Genomic DNA, 14,414 nt, shown 5'->3' with positions numbered 1-14,414 from the left:
AATGGTAAGCAGTGACCCCGACGTGATTTGAACACGCAACCTTCTGATCTGGAGTCAGACGCGCTACCATTGCGCCACGAGGTCCTTACACTTACAGCCTTCAAGCCAGATCAACAAATGCTGATGGCCTTTTGACTTATTTTCCCCTCCTCATATGCCTACAGTTGTATTACAGAGCTTGACCTTTTGTTTTCTATCCTAATTATGAAATTGACTGCAGGTGCAGAGAGAACGCAGAGGATTGAAATGTTCAGGTAAAGGGTCTTAAGCAGGAGAGAGCAGAGGTACGTATCTGTGTTTCATTAAAGTGTTTCATGCCGGCAAAAAGGATGCTTCCCTGGGTGGGCTTGAACCACCAACCTTTCTGTTAACAACCGAACGCGCTAACCATTTGCACCACAGAGGTTAATAACTGTAGCACAGTTCCTGAGACTCAATATATATCTTGATAATTGTGTGCCTGCCTGGAGCTTGTGTTATATAATGCGTCTTTATGCCATACAGTATTTCTCATTTGCTTAGTGTCTTGTTATTGTTGGACGTGATGATGAATAGACTACTGTCTAATGGTCTTAGAGCCAGTATTACTACCGGTCCCAGTGTATGAGACACATACATGACTTTTCTGTTGCCTGCTTAGCATAGCTCCCTGCTCCTCTGTAGGTGTGCTACCAGCCAGTAAGGTGTGTGCCTTGCCCATCAGATGTGTTATGTTAGACTTGACTTCTCTGTGAGCAAAGTCTCCCTCCCATAGCAGGTGCTTTCTCTGAACTCTTGACTTGTAAGACTGCTGGGAAAGGCCCTCCCTAGCCCCTCACTCAGCTAGATACATTTACCTTCAGAGCTCAGCTTTGGAGAAAGAGATTGGGGAGAGAGCAAATAGGGGAAGGCCCATGGTGCACACTTTATTTTACATAAAAGCTCGGGCTTGTGGGAGGACAGGGACAAGAGGGTTCTCAGGGAAAGAAATCCCAGGAGTATTGATGGCTAGGCCCTGAAACACAACAATCCCGGATTGGCAAGGCACAATATGCCTGTGCAATAGGCCTGACCCTAGGCTTCCGGAGTTCTTGGTCACCAAAGGCTCCAGTGATCTAAGCCCGACCAGGGCTGTGCCCGACCAGGGCTGTAGGCCGCGTTGGGAGCGCGTTAGGGACGCGTAAAGGGACGCAGGGCGCAGAACTCTGCCCGTTTCACCCCAGCATTTAGGGGAGGACACAGAATCTGGGAAAGCCAGTGGGAAGGATTTTCCAGGAGGAGAGTTCAGTGAGATAATCTGAAACACAATAGTGCTGGTGATCTGGCGGGTGCATTCTGTGAACCACTTTTGTCGGGAGCAGCCTGCCATCATGCCCTGATAAACACAACTCTAGTCCCAAGCCAGTGACCTCAGCAAATGCAAAGACATTCATAGTTATAGTCTCCTGCATCTGATTCTTGCCATCTTCATGTGAAACGTTGGCGTTATCATGTCTGCTGCGCACACTTTGTTCATATGTGTACAATTTAAGTGTGTGCACCTGATCACTGTCTTGGGCAGAGCTCTGCCTGTGAACAACCCATGTGAAGCATTGGTGGTTCAGTGGTAGCATTCTCGCCTGCCACGCGGGAGGCCTGGGTTCGATTCCCGGCCAATGCAAGACTGCTTTCTTTTGACTTTGTTTTCGAAAGGAAATATATGAACTCAGTGGGGAATAAAATGGTAAGCAGTGACCCCGACGTGATTTGAACACGCAACCTTCTGATCTGGAGTCAGACTCGCTACCGTTGCGCCACGAGGTCCGTACACTTACAGCCTTCGGAGCCAGATCAGCAAATGCTGTGGGCCTTTTGACTTATTTTCCCCTCCTCATATGCCTACAGTTGTATTACAGGGCTTGGCCTTTTCTTTTCTATCCTAATTATGAAATTGACTGCAGGTGCAGAGTGAACGCAGAGGATTGAAATATTCAGGGAAAGGGTGTCCAGCAGGAGAGTGCAAAGGTATGTATCTGTGTTTCATTCAAGTGCTTCATGCAGGCAAAATGATACGTCCCTGGGTGGGCTTGAACCACCAACCTTTCGGTTTACAGCCGAACGCGTTAACCGATTGCGCCACAGAGACGAGTGACTGCAGCATCTTTCCTTAGACTCAATATATATCTTGATATGTATGCGCCTGCCTAGAGTTTATCATATATAAGCCATCATCATGTGAAACTTTGGCGGTATCATGTCTGCTGCGCACACTTTGTTCATATGTGTACAATTTAAGTGTGTGACCTGATCACTGTCTTGGACAGAGCTATGCCTGTGAACACCCCATGTGAAGCATTGGTGGTTCAGTGGTAGAATTCTTGCCTGCCACGTGGGAGGCCAGGGTTTGATTCCCGGCCAATGCAAGGCTGCGTTCTTTTGACTTTGTTTTCGAAAGGAAATATATGACCTCAGTGGGGAATAAAATGGTAAGCAGTGACCCCGACGTGATTTGAACACGCATCTTTCTGATCTGGAGTCAGACGCGCTACCGTTGCGCCACGAGGTCCTTACACTTACAGCTTTCGGAGCCAGATCAACAAATGCTGTGGGCCTTTTGACTTATTTTCCCCTCCTCATATGCCTACAGTTGTATTACAGAGCTTGACCTTTTGTTTTCTATCCTAATTATGAAATTGACTGCAGGTGCAGAGAGAACGCAGAGAATTGAAATATTCAGGGAAAGGTTGTCCAGCAGGAGAGAGCAAAGGTATGTATCTGTTTTCCATTCAAGTGTTTCATTCAGGCAAAATAATACGTCCCTGGGTGGGCTTGAACCACCAACCTTTCGGTTAACAGCCGAACGCGCTAACCGATTGCGCCACAGAGACGAGTGACTACAGCATCTTTCCTTAGACTCAATATATATCTTGATATGTATGTGCCTGCCTGGAGCTTGTCTTATACAAGCCATCATCATGTGAAACTTTGGCGTTGTCATGTCTGCTGCGCACACTTTGTTCATATGTGTACAATTTAAGTGTGTGCACCTGATCACTGTCTTGGACAGAGATATGCCTGTGAACTCCCCATGTGAAGCATTGGTGGTTCAGTGGTAGAATTCTCGCCTGCCACGCGGGAGGCCCGGGTTCGATTCCCAGCCAATGCAAGGCTGCGTTCCTTTGACTTTGTTTTCGAAAGGAAATATATGAACTCAGTGGGGAATAAAATGGTAAGCAGTGACCCCGACGTGATTTGACCACGCAACCTTCTGATCTGGAGTCAGACGCGCTACCGTTGCGCCACAAGGTCCTTACACTTACAGCCTTCAAGCCAGATCAACAAATGCTGATGGCCTTTTGACTTATTTTCCCCTCCTCATATGCCTACAGTTGTATTACAGGGCTAGGCCTTTTGTTTTCTATCCTAATTATGAAATTGACTGCAGGTGCAGAGAGAACGCAGAGGATTGAAATGTTCAGATAAAGGGTCTTAAGCAGGAGAGAGCAGAGGTACGTATCTGTGTTTCATTAAAGTGTTTCATGCAGGCAAAAAGGATACTTCCCTGGGTGGGCTTGAACCACCAACCTTTCTGTTAACAACCGAACGCGCTAACCATTTGCACCACAGAGGTTAATAACTGTAGCACAGTTCCTGAGACTCAATATATATCTTGATAATTGTGTGCCTGCCTGGAGCTTGTGTTATATAATGCGTCTTTATGCCATACAGCATTTCTCATTTGCTTAGTGTCTTGTTATTGTTGGACGTAATGATGAATAGACTACTGTCTAATGGTCTTAGAGCCAGTATTACTACCGGTCCCAGTGTTTGAGACACATACATGACTTTTCTGTTGCCTGCTTAGCATAGCTCCCTGCTCCTCTGTAGGTGTGCTACCAGCCAGTAAGGCGTGTGCCTTGCCCATCAGATGTGTTATCTTAGACTTGACTTCTCTGTGAGCAAAGTCTCCCTCCCATAGCAGGTGCTTTCTCTGAACTCTTGACTTGTAAGACTGCTGGGAAAGGCCCTCCCTAGCCCCTCACTCAGATAGATACATTTACCTTTAGAGCTCAGCTTTGGAGAAAGAGATTGGGGAGAGAGCAAATAGGGGAAGGCCCATGGTGCACACTTTATTTTACATAAAAGCTGGGGCTTGTGGGAGGACAGGGACAAGAGGGTTCTCAGGGAAAGAAATCCCAGGAGTATTGATGGCTAGGCCCTGAAACACAACAATCCCGGATTGGCAAGGCACAATATGCCTGTGCAACAGGCCTGACCCTAGGCTTCCGGAGTTCTTGGTCACAAAAGGCTCCAGTGATCTAAGCCCGACCAGGGCTGTGCCCGACCAGGGCTGTAGGCCGCGTTGGGAGCGCGTAAAGGGACGCAGGGCGCAGAACTCTGCCCGTTTCACCCCAGAATTTAGGGGAGGACACAGAATCTGGGAAAGCCAGTGGGAAGGATTTTCCAGGAGGAGAGTTCAGTGAGATAATCTGAAACACAATAGTGCTGGTGATCTGGCGGGTGCATTCTGTGAACCACTTTTGTCGGGAGCAGCCTGCCATCATGCCCTGATAAACACAACTCTAGTCCCAAGCCAGTGACCTCAGCAAATGCAAAGACATTCATAGTTATAGTCTCCTGCATCTGATTCTTGCCATCTTCATGTGAAACGTTGGCGTTATCATGTCTGCTGCGCACACTTTGTTCATATGTGTACAATTTAAGTGTGTGCACCTGATCACTGTCTTGGGCAGAGCTCTGCCTGTGAACAACCCATGTGAAGCATTGGTGGTTCAGTGGTAGAATTCTCGCCTGCCACGCCGGAGGCCCGGGTTCGATTCCCGGCCAATGCAAGACTGCTTTCATTTGACTTTGTTTTCGAAAGGAAATATATGACCTCAGTGGGGAATAAAATGGTAAGCAGTGACCCCGACGTGATTTGAACACGCAACCTTCTGATCTGGAGTCAGACGCGCTACCGTTGCGCCACGAGGTCCTTACACTTACAGCTTTCGGAGCCAGATCAACAAATGCTGTGGGCCTTTTGACTTATTTTCCCCTCCTCATATGCCTACAGTTGTATTACAGAGCTTGACCTTTTGTTTTCTATCCTAATTATGAAATTGACTGCAGGTGCCGAGAGAACGCAGAGAATTGAAATATTCAGGGAAAGGTTGTCCAGCAGGAGAGAGCAAAGGTATGTATCTGTTTTCCATTCAAGTGTTTCATGCAGGCAAAATAATACGTCCCTGGGTGGGCTTGAACCACCAACCTTTCGCTTAACAGCCTAACGCGGTAACCGATTGCGCCACAGAGACGAATGACTACAGCATCTTTCCTTAGACTCAATATATATCTTGATATGTATGTGCCTGCCTGGAGCTTGTCTTATATAAGCCATCATCATGTGAAACTTTGGCGTTGTCATGTCTGCTGCGCACACTTTGTTCATATGTGTACAATTTAAGTGTGTGCACCTGATCACTGTCTTGGACAGAGCTATGCCTGTGAACTCCCCATGTGAAGCATTGGTGGTTCAGTGGTAGAATTCTTGCCTGCCACGCGGGAGGCCCGGGTTCGATTCCCAGCCAATGCAAGGCTGCGTTCATTTGACTTTGTTTTCGAAAGGAAATATATGAACTCAGTGGGGAATAAAATGGTAAGCAGTGACCCCGACGTGATTTGACCACGCAACCTTCTGATCTGGAGTCAGACGCGCTACCGTTGCGCCACAAGGTCCTTACACTTACAGCCTTCAAGCCAGATCAACAAATGCTGATGGCCTTTTGACTTATTTTCCCCTCCTCATATGCCTACAGTTGTATTACAGGGCTAGGCCTTTTGTTTTCTATCCTAATTATGAAATTGACTGCAGGTGCAGAGAGAACGCAGAGGATTGAAATGTTCAGATAAAGGGTCTTAAGCAGGAGAGAGCAGAGGTACGTATCTGTGTTTCATTAAAGTGTTTCATGCCGGCAAAAAGGATACTTCCCTGGGTGGGCTTGAACCACCAACCTTTCTGTTAACAACCAAACGCGCTAACCATTTGCACCACTGAGGTTAATAACTGTAGCACAGTTCCTGAGACTCAATATATATCTTGATAATTGTGTGCCTGCCTGGAGCTTGTGTTATATAATGCGTCTTTATGCCATACAGCATTTCTCATTTGCTTAGTGTCTTGTTATTGTTGGACGTAATGATGAATAGACTACTGTCTAATGGTCTTAGAGCCAGTATTACTACCGGTCCCAGTGTATGAGACACATACATGACTTTTCTGTTGCCTGCTTAGCATAGCTCCCTGCTCCTCTGTAGGTGTGCTACCAGCCAGTAAGGCGTGTGCCTTGCCCATCAGATGTGTTATCTTAGACTTGACTTCTCTGTGAGCAAAGTCTCCCTCCCATAGCAGGTGCTTTCTCTGAACTCTTGACTTGTAAGACTGCTGGGAAAGGCCCTCCCTAGCCCCTCACTCAGATAGATACATTTACCTTCAGAGCTCAGCTTTGGAGAAAGAGATTGGGGAGAGAGCAAATAGGGGAAGGCCCATGGTGCACACTTTATTTTACATAAAAGCTGGGGCTTGTGGGAGGACAGGGACAAGAGGGTTCTCAGGGAAAGAAATCCCAGGAGCATTGATGGCTAGGCTCTGAAACACAACAATCCCGGATTGGCAAGGCACAATATGCCTGTGCAACAGGCCTGACCCTAGGCTTCCGGAGTTCTTGGTCACAAAAGGCTCCAGTTATCTAAGCCCGACCAGGGCTGTAGGCCGCGTTGGGAGCGCGTTAGGGACGCAGGGCGCAGAACTCTGCCCGTTTCACCCCAGCATTTAGGGGAGGACACAGAATCTGGGAAAGCCAGTTGGAAGGATTTTCCAGGAGGAGAGTTCAGTGAGATAATCTGAAACACAATAGTGCTGGTGATCTGGCGGGTGCATTCTGTGAACCACTTTTGTCGGGAGCAGCCTGCCATCATGCCCTGATAAACACAACTCTAGTCCCAAGCCAGTGACCTCAGCAAATGCAAAGACATTCATAGTTATAGTCTCCTGCATCTGATTCTTGCCATCTTCATGTGAAACGTTGGCGTTATCATGTCTGCTGCGCACACTTTGTTCATATGTGTACAATTTAAGTGTGTGCACCTGATCACTGTCGTGGGCAGAGCTCTGCCTGTGAACAACCCATGTGAAGCATTGGTGGTTCAGTGGTAGAATTCTCGCCTGCCACGCGGGAGGCCCGGGTTCGATTCCCGGCCAATGCAAGACTGCTTTCTTTTGACTTTGTTTTCGAAAGGAAATATATGACCTCAGTGGGGAATAAAATGGTAAGCAGTGACCCCGACGTGATTTGAACACGCAACCTTCTGATCTGGAGTCAGACGCGCTACCGTTGCGCCACGAGGTCCTTACACTTACAGCTTTTGGAGCCAGATCAACAAATGCTGTGGGCCTTTTGACTTATTTTCCCCTCCTCATATGCCTACAGTTGTATTACAGAGCTTGACCTTTTGTTTTCTATCCTAATTATGAAATTGACTGCAGGTGCCGAGAGAACGCAGAGAATTGAAATATTCAGGGAAAGGGTGTCCAGCAGGAGAGAGCAAAGGTATGTATCTGTTTTCCATTCAAGTGTTTCATGCAGGCAAAATAATACATCCCTGGGTGGGCTTGAACCACCAACCTTTCGCTTAACAGCCGAACGCGCTAACCGATTGCGCCACAGAGACGAGTGACTACAGCATCTTTCCTTAGACTCAATATATATCTTGATATATATGTGCCTGCCTGGAGCTCGTCTTATATAAGCCATCATCATGTGAAACTTTGGCGTTGTCATGTCTGCTGCGCACACTTTGTTCATATGTGTACAATTTAAGTGTGTGCACCTGATCACTGTCTTGGACAGAGCTATGCCTGTGAACTCCCCATGTGAAGCATTGGTGGTTCAGTGGTAAAATTCTCGCCTGCCACGCGGGAGGCCCGGGTTCGATTCCCGGCCAATGCAAAGTTGCGTTCCTTTGACTTTGTTTTCGAAAGGAAATATATGAACTCAGTGGGGAATAAAATGGTAAGCAGTGACCCCGACGTGATTTGACCACGCAACCTTCTGATCTGGAGTCAGACGCGCTACCGTTGCGCCACAAGGTCCTTACACTTACAGCCTTCAAGCCAGATCAACAAATGCTGATGGCCTTTTGACTTATTTTCCCCTCCTCATATGCCTACAGTTGTATTACAGGGCTAGGCCTTTTGTTTTCTATCCTAATTATGAAATTGACTGCAGGTGCAGAGAGAACGCAGAGGATTGAAATGTTCAGATAAAGGGTCTTAAGCAGGAGAGAGCAGAGGTACGTATCTGTGTTTCATTAAAGTGTTTCATGCAGGCAAAAAGGATACTTCCCTGGGTGGGCTTGAACCACCAACCTTTCTGTTAACAACCGAACGCGCTAACCATTTGCACCACAGAGGTTAATAACTGTAGCACAGTTCCTGAGACTCAATATATATCTTGATAATTGTGTGCCTGCCTGGAGCTTGTGTTATATAATGCGTCTTTATGCCATACAGCATTTCTCATTTGCTTAGTGTCTTGTTATTGTTGGACGTAATGATGAATAGACTACTGTCTAATGGTCTTAGAGCCAGTATTACTACCGGTCCCAGTGTATGAGACACATACATGACTTTTCTGTTGCCTGCTTAGCATAGCTCCCTGCTCCTCTGTAGGTGTGCTACCAGCCAGTAAGGCGTGTGCCTTGCCCATCAGATGTGTTATGTTAGACTTGACTTCTCTGTGAGCAAAGTCTCCCTCCCATAGCAGGTGCTTTCTCTGAACTCTTGACTTGTAAGACTGCTGGGAAAGGCCCTCCCTAGCCCCTCACTCAGATAGATACATTTACCTTTAGAGCTCAGCTTTGGAGAAAGAGATTGGGGAGAGAGCAACAGCAATAGCAATAGGGGAAGGCCCATGGTGCACACTTTATTTTACATAAAAGCTGGGGCTTGTGGGAGGACAGGGACAAGAGGGTTCTCAGGGAAAGAAATCCCAGGAGTATTGATGGCTAGGCCCTGAAACACAACAATCCCGGATTGGCAAGGCACAATATGCCTGTGCAACAGGCCTGACCCTAGGCTTCCGGAGTTCTTGGTCACAAAAGGCTCCAGTGATCTAAGCCCGACCAGGGCTGTAGGCCGCGTTGGGAGCGCATAAAGGGACGCAGGGCGCAGAACTCTGCCCGTATCACCCCAGCATTTAGGGGAGGACACAGAATCTGGGAAAGCCAGTGGGAAGGATTTTCCAGGAGGAGAGTTCAGTGAGATAATCTGAAACACAATAGTGCTGGTGATCTGGCGGGTGCATTCTGTGAACCACTTTTGTCGGGAGCAGCCTGCCATCATGCCCTGATAAACACAACTCTAGTCCCAAGCCAGTGACCTCAGCAAATGCAAAGACATTCATAGTTATAGTCTCCTGCATCTGATTCTTGCCATCTTCATGTGAAACGTTGGCGTTATCATGTCTGCTGCGCACACTTTGTTCATATGTGTACAATTTAAGTGTGTGCACCTGATCACTGTCTTGGGCAGAGCTCTGCCTGTGAACAACCCATGTGAAGCATTGGTGGTTCAGTGGTAGAATTCTCGCCTGCCACGCGGGAGGCCTGGGTTCGATTCCCGGCAAATGCAAGACTGCTTTCTTTTGACTTTGTTTTCGAAAGGAAATATATGACCTCAGTGGGGAATAAAATGGTAAGCAGTGACCCCGACGTGATTTGAACACGCAACCTTCTGATCTGGAGTCAGACGCTCTACCGTTGCGCCACAAGGTCCTTACACTTACAGCTTTCGGAGCCAGATCAACAAATGCTGTGGGCCTTTTGACTTATTTTCCCCTCCTCATATGCCTACAGTTGTATTACAGAGCTTGACCTTTTGTTTTCTATCCTAATTATGAAATTGACTGCAGGTGCCGAGAGAACGCAGAGAATTGAAATATTCAGGGAAAGGTTGTCCAGCAGGAGAGAGCAAAGGTATGTATCTGTTTTCCATTCAAGTGTTTCATGCAGGCAAAATAATACGTCCCTGGGTGGGCTTGAACCACCAACCTTTCGCTTAACAGCCAAACGCGCTAACCGATTGCGCCACAGAGACGAATGACTACAGCATCTTTCCTTAGACTCAATATATATCTTGATATGTATGTGCCTGCCTGGAGCTTGTCTTATATAAGCCATCATCATGTGAAACTTTGGCGTTGTCATGTCTGCTGCGCACACTTTGTTCATATGTGTACAATTTAAGTGTGTGCACCTGATCACTGTCTTGGACAGAGCTATGCCTGTGAACTCCCCATGTGAAGCATTGGTGGTTCAGTGGTAGAATTCTCGCCTGCCACGCGGGAGGCCCGGGTTCGATTCCCAGCCAATGCAAGGCTGCGTTCCTTTGACTTTGTTTTCGAAAGGAAATATATGAACTCAGTGGGGAATAAAATGGTAAGCAGTGACCCCGACGTGATTTGACCACGCAACCTTCTGATCTGGAGTCAGACGCGCTACCGTTGCGCCACAAGGTACTTACACTTACAGCCTTCAAGCCAGATCAACAAATGCTGATGGCCTTTTGACTTATTTTCCCCTCCTCATATGCCTACAGTTGTATTACAGGGCTAGGCCTTTTGTTTTCTATCCTAATTATGAAATTGACTGCAGGTGCAGAGAGAACGCAGAGGATTGAAATGTTCAGATAAAGGGTCTTAAGCAGGAGAGAGCAGAGGTACGTATCTGTGTTTCATTAAAGTGTTTCATGCAGGCAAAAAGGATACTTCCCTGGGTGGGCTTGAACCACCAACCTTTCTGTTAATAACCAAACGCGCTAACCATTTGCACCACAGAGGTTAATAACTGTAGCACAGTTCCTGAGACTCAATATATATCTTGATAATTGTGTGCCTGCCTGGAGCTTGTGTTATATAATGCGTCTTTATGCCATACAGCATTTCTCATTTGCTTAGTGTCTTGTTATTGTTGGACGTAATGATGAATAGACTACTGTCTAATGGTCTTAGAGCCAGTATTACTACCGGTCCCAGTGTATGAGACACATACATGACTTTTCTGTTGCCTGCTTAGCATAGCTCCCTGCTCCTCTGTAGGTGTGCTACCAGCCAGTAAGGCGTGTGCCTTGCCCATCAGATGTGTTATGTTAGACTTGACTTCTCTGTGAGCAAAGTCTCCCTCCCATAGCAGGTGCTTTCTCTGAACTCTTGACTTGTAAGACTGCTGGGAAAGGCCCTCCCTAGCCCCTCACTCAGATAGATACATTTACCTTTAGAGCTCAGCTTTGGAGAAAGAGATTGGGGAGAGAGCAAATAGGGGAAGGCCCATGGTGCACACTTTATTTTACATAAAAGCTGGGGCTTGTGGGAGGACAGGGACAAGAGGGTTCTCAGGGAAAGAAATCCCAGGAGTATTGATGGCTAGGCCCTGAAACACAACAATCCCGGATTGGCAAGGCACAATATGCCTGTGCAACAGGCCTGACCCTAGGCTTCCGGAGTTCTTGGTCACAAAAGGCTCCAGTGATCTAAGCCCGACCAGGGCTGTAGGCCGCGTTGGGAGCGCATAAAGGGACGCAGGGCGCAGAACTCTGCCCGTTTCACCCCAGCATTTAGGGGAGGACACAGAATCTGGGAAAGCCAGTGGGAAGGATTTTCCAGGAGGAGAGTTCAGTGAGATAATCTGAAACACAATAGTGCTGGTGATCTGGCGGGTGCATTCTGTGAACCACTTTTGTCGGGAGCAGCCTGCCATCATGCCCTGATAAACACAACTCTAGTCCCAAGCCAGTGACCTCAGCAAATGCAAAGACATTCATAGTTATAGTCTCCTGCATCTGATTCTTGCCATCTTCATGTGAAACGTTGGCGTTATCATGTCTGCTGCGCACACTTTGTTCATATGTGTACAATTTAAGTGTGTGCACCTGATCACTGTCTTGGGCAGAGCTCTGCCTGTGAACAACCCATGTGAAGCATTGGTGGTTCAGTGGTAGAATTCTCGCCTGCCACGCGGGAGGCCCGGGTTCGATTCCCGGCCAATGCAAGACTGCTTTCTTTTGACTTTGTTTTCGAAAGGAAATATATGACCTCAGTGGGGAATAAAATGGTAAGCAGTGACCCCGACGTGATTTGAACACGCAACCTTCTGATCTGGAGTCAGACGCTCTACCGTTGCGCCACAAGGTCCTTACACTTACAGCTTTCGGGGCCAGATCAACAAATGCTGTGGGCCTTTTGACTTATTTTCCCCTCCTCATATGCCTACAGTTGTATTACAGAGCTTGACCTTTTGTTTTCTATCCTAATTATGAAATTGACTGCAGGTGCCGAGAGAACGCAGAGAATTGAAATATTCAGGGAAAGGTTGTCCAGCAGGAGAGAGCAAAGGTATGTATCTGTTTTCCATTCAAGTGTTTCATGCAGGCAAAATAATACGTCCCTGGGTGGGCTTGAACCACCAACCTTTCGCTTAACAGCCAAACGCGCTAACCGATTGCGCCACAGAGACGAATGACTACAGCAACTTTCCTCAGACTCAATATATATCTTGATATGTATGTGCCTGCCTGGAGCTTGTCTTATATAAGCCATCATCATGTGAAACTTTGGCGTTGTCATGTCTGCTGCGCACACTTTGTTCATATGTGTACAATTTAAGTGTGTGCACCTGATCACTGTCTTGGACAGAGCTATGCCTGTGAACTCCCCATGTGAAGCATTGGTGGTTCAGTGGTAGAATTCTCGCCTGCCACGCGGGAGGCCTGGGTTCGATTCCCAGCCAATGCAAGGCTGCGTTCCTTTGACTTTGTTTTCGAAAGGAAATATATGAACTCAGTGGGGAATAAAATGGTAAACAGTGACCCCGACGTGATTTGACCACGCAACCTTCTGATCTGGAGTCAGACGCGGTACCGTTGCGCCACGAGGTCCTTACACTTACAGCCTTCAAGCCAGATCAACAAATGCTGATGGCCTTTTGACTTATTTTCCCCTCCTCATATGCCTACAGTTGTATTACAGGGCTAGGCCTTTTGTTTTCTATCCTAATTATGAAATTGACTGCAGGTGCAGAGAGAACGCAGAGGATTGAAATGTTCAGATAAAGGGTCTTAAGCAGGAGAGAGCAGAGGTACGTATCTGCATTTTATTAAAGTGTTTCATGCAGGCAAAAAGGATACTTCCCTGGGTGGGCTTGAACCACCAACCTTTCTGTTAACAACCGAACGCGCTAACCATTTGCACCACAGAGGTTAATAACTGTAGCACAGTTCCTGAGACTCAATATATATCTTGATAATTGTGTGCCTGCCTGGAGCTTGTGTTATATAATGCGTCTTTATGCCATACAGCATTTCTCATTTGCTTAGTGTCTTGTTATTGTTGGACGTAATGATGAATAGACTACTGTCTAATGGTCTTAGAGCCAGTATTACTACCGGTCCCAGTGTATGAGACACATACATGACTTTTCTGTTGCCTGCTTAGCATAGCTCCGTGCTCCTCTGTAGGTGTGCTACCAGCCAGTAAGGCGTGTGCCTTGCCCATCAGATGTGTTATGTTAGACTTGACTTCTCTGTGAGCAAAGTCTCCCTCCCATAGCAGGTGCTTTCTCTGAACTCTTGACTTGTAAGACTGCTGGGAAAGGCCCTCCCTAGCCCCTCACTCAGCTAGATACATTTACCTTCAGAGCTCAGCTTTGGAGAAAGAGATTGGGGAGAGAGCAAATAGGGGAAGGCCCATGGTGCACACTTTATTTTACATAAAAGCTCGGGCTTGTGGGAGGACAGGGACAAGAGGGTTCTCAGGGAAAGAAATCCCAGGAGTATTGATGGCTAGGCCCTGAAACACAACAATCCCGGATTGGCAAGGCACAATATGCCTGTGCAATAGGCCTGACCCTAGGCTTCCGGAGTTCTTGGTCACCAAAGGCTCCAGTGATCTAAGCCCGACCAGGGCTGTGCCCGACCAGGGCTGTAGGCCGCGTTGGGAGCGCGTTAGGGACGCGTAAAGGGACGCAGGGCGCAGAACTCTGCCCGTTTCACCCCAGCATTTAGGGGAGGACACAGAATCTGGGAAAGCCAGTGGGAAGGATTTTCCAGGAGGAGAGTTCAGTGAGATAATCTGAAACACAATAGTGCTGGTGATCTGGCGGGTGCATTCTGTGAACCACTTTTGTCGGGAGCAGCCTGCCATCATGCCCTGATAAACACAACTCTAGTCCCAAGCCAGTGACCTCAGCAAATGCAAAGACATTCATAGTTATAGTCTCCTGCATCTGATTCTTGCCATCTTCATGTGAAACGTTGGCGTTATCATGTCTGCTGCGCACACTTTGTTCATATGTGTACAATTTAAGTGTGTGCACCTGATCACTGTCTTGGGCAGAGCTCTGCC

The 14,414-nt window shown here is 47.4% G+C and overlaps 14 non-coding genes across 14 annotated transcripts; 4 read left to right on the top strand and 10 right to left on the bottom strand.

Moving 5' to 3' along the window:
- Window positions 1-12: 12 nt before the first annotated feature.
- TRNAW-CCA (transfer RNA tryptophan (anticodon CCA)) lies at window positions 13-84 on the bottom strand. Its single transcript has one exon. It is a non-coding gene; the product is annotated as a tRNA-Trp (tRNA).
- Window positions 85-1,710: 1,626 nt separating this feature from the next.
- On the bottom strand, window positions 1,711-1,782 carry TRNAW-CCA (transfer RNA tryptophan (anticodon CCA)). The gene has a single exon. It is a non-coding gene; the product is annotated as a tRNA-Trp (tRNA).
- Window positions 1,783-2,030: 248 nt separating this feature from the next.
- On the bottom strand, window positions 2,031-2,104 carry TRNAY-GUA (transfer RNA tyrosine (anticodon GUA)). The gene has a single exon. It is a non-coding gene; the product is annotated as a tRNA-Tyr (tRNA).
- Window positions 2,105-2,452: 348 nt separating this feature from the next.
- Window positions 2,453-2,524, bottom strand: TRNAW-CCA (transfer RNA tryptophan (anticodon CCA)). Its single transcript has one exon. It is a non-coding gene; the product is annotated as a tRNA-Trp (tRNA).
- Window positions 2,525-2,772: 248 nt separating this feature from the next.
- On the bottom strand, window positions 2,773-2,846 carry TRNAN-GUU (transfer RNA asparagine (anticodon GUU)). Its single transcript has one exon. It is a non-coding gene; the product is annotated as a tRNA-Asn (tRNA).
- Window positions 2,847-4,882: 2,036 nt separating this feature from the next.
- On the bottom strand, window positions 4,883-4,954 carry TRNAW-CCA (transfer RNA tryptophan (anticodon CCA)). The gene has a single exon. It is a non-coding gene; the product is annotated as a tRNA-Trp (tRNA).
- A 2,199-nt stretch (window positions 4,955-7,153) lies between these two features.
- Window positions 7,154-7,224, top strand: TRNAG-GCC (transfer RNA glycine (anticodon GCC)). The gene has a single exon. It is a non-coding gene; the product is annotated as a tRNA-Gly (tRNA).
- Window positions 7,225-7,295: 71 nt separating this feature from the next.
- Window positions 7,296-7,367, bottom strand: TRNAW-CCA (transfer RNA tryptophan (anticodon CCA)). Its single transcript has one exon. It is a non-coding gene; the product is annotated as a tRNA-Trp (tRNA).
- A 248-nt stretch (window positions 7,368-7,615) lies between these two features.
- On the bottom strand, window positions 7,616-7,689 carry TRNAN-GUU (transfer RNA asparagine (anticodon GUU)). Its single transcript has one exon. It is a non-coding gene; the product is annotated as a tRNA-Asn (tRNA).
- Window positions 7,690-7,896: 207 nt separating this feature from the next.
- On the top strand, window positions 7,897-7,967 carry TRNAG-GCC (transfer RNA glycine (anticodon GCC)). Its single transcript has one exon. It is a non-coding gene; the product is annotated as a tRNA-Gly (tRNA).
- Window positions 7,968-10,040: 2,073 nt separating this feature from the next.
- Window positions 10,041-10,114, bottom strand: TRNAN-GUU (transfer RNA asparagine (anticodon GUU)). The gene has a single exon. It is a non-coding gene; the product is annotated as a tRNA-Asn (tRNA).
- Window positions 10,115-11,992: 1,878 nt separating this feature from the next.
- TRNAG-GCC (transfer RNA glycine (anticodon GCC)) lies at window positions 11,993-12,063 on the top strand. Its single transcript has one exon. It is a non-coding gene; the product is annotated as a tRNA-Gly (tRNA).
- A 391-nt stretch (window positions 12,064-12,454) lies between these two features.
- Window positions 12,455-12,528, bottom strand: TRNAN-GUU (transfer RNA asparagine (anticodon GUU)). Its single transcript has one exon. It is a non-coding gene; the product is annotated as a tRNA-Asn (tRNA).
- Window positions 12,529-12,735: 207 nt separating this feature from the next.
- On the top strand, window positions 12,736-12,806 carry TRNAG-GCC (transfer RNA glycine (anticodon GCC)). The gene has a single exon. It is a non-coding gene; the product is annotated as a tRNA-Gly (tRNA).
- The last annotated feature ends 1,608 nt before the right edge of the window (window positions 12,807-14,414 follow it).

This window comes from Lissotriton helveticus, chromosome 1_2 (genome assembly GCF_964261635.1).
Source record: "Lissotriton helveticus chromosome 1_2, aLisHel1.1, whole genome shotgun sequence".
Taxonomy (NCBI): Eukaryota; Metazoa; Chordata; class Amphibia; order Caudata; family Salamandridae; genus Lissotriton; species Lissotriton helveticus.
Note: the sequence above shows the minus strand (reverse complement) of the source record. Positions and strands in the feature narration are given on the sequence as shown.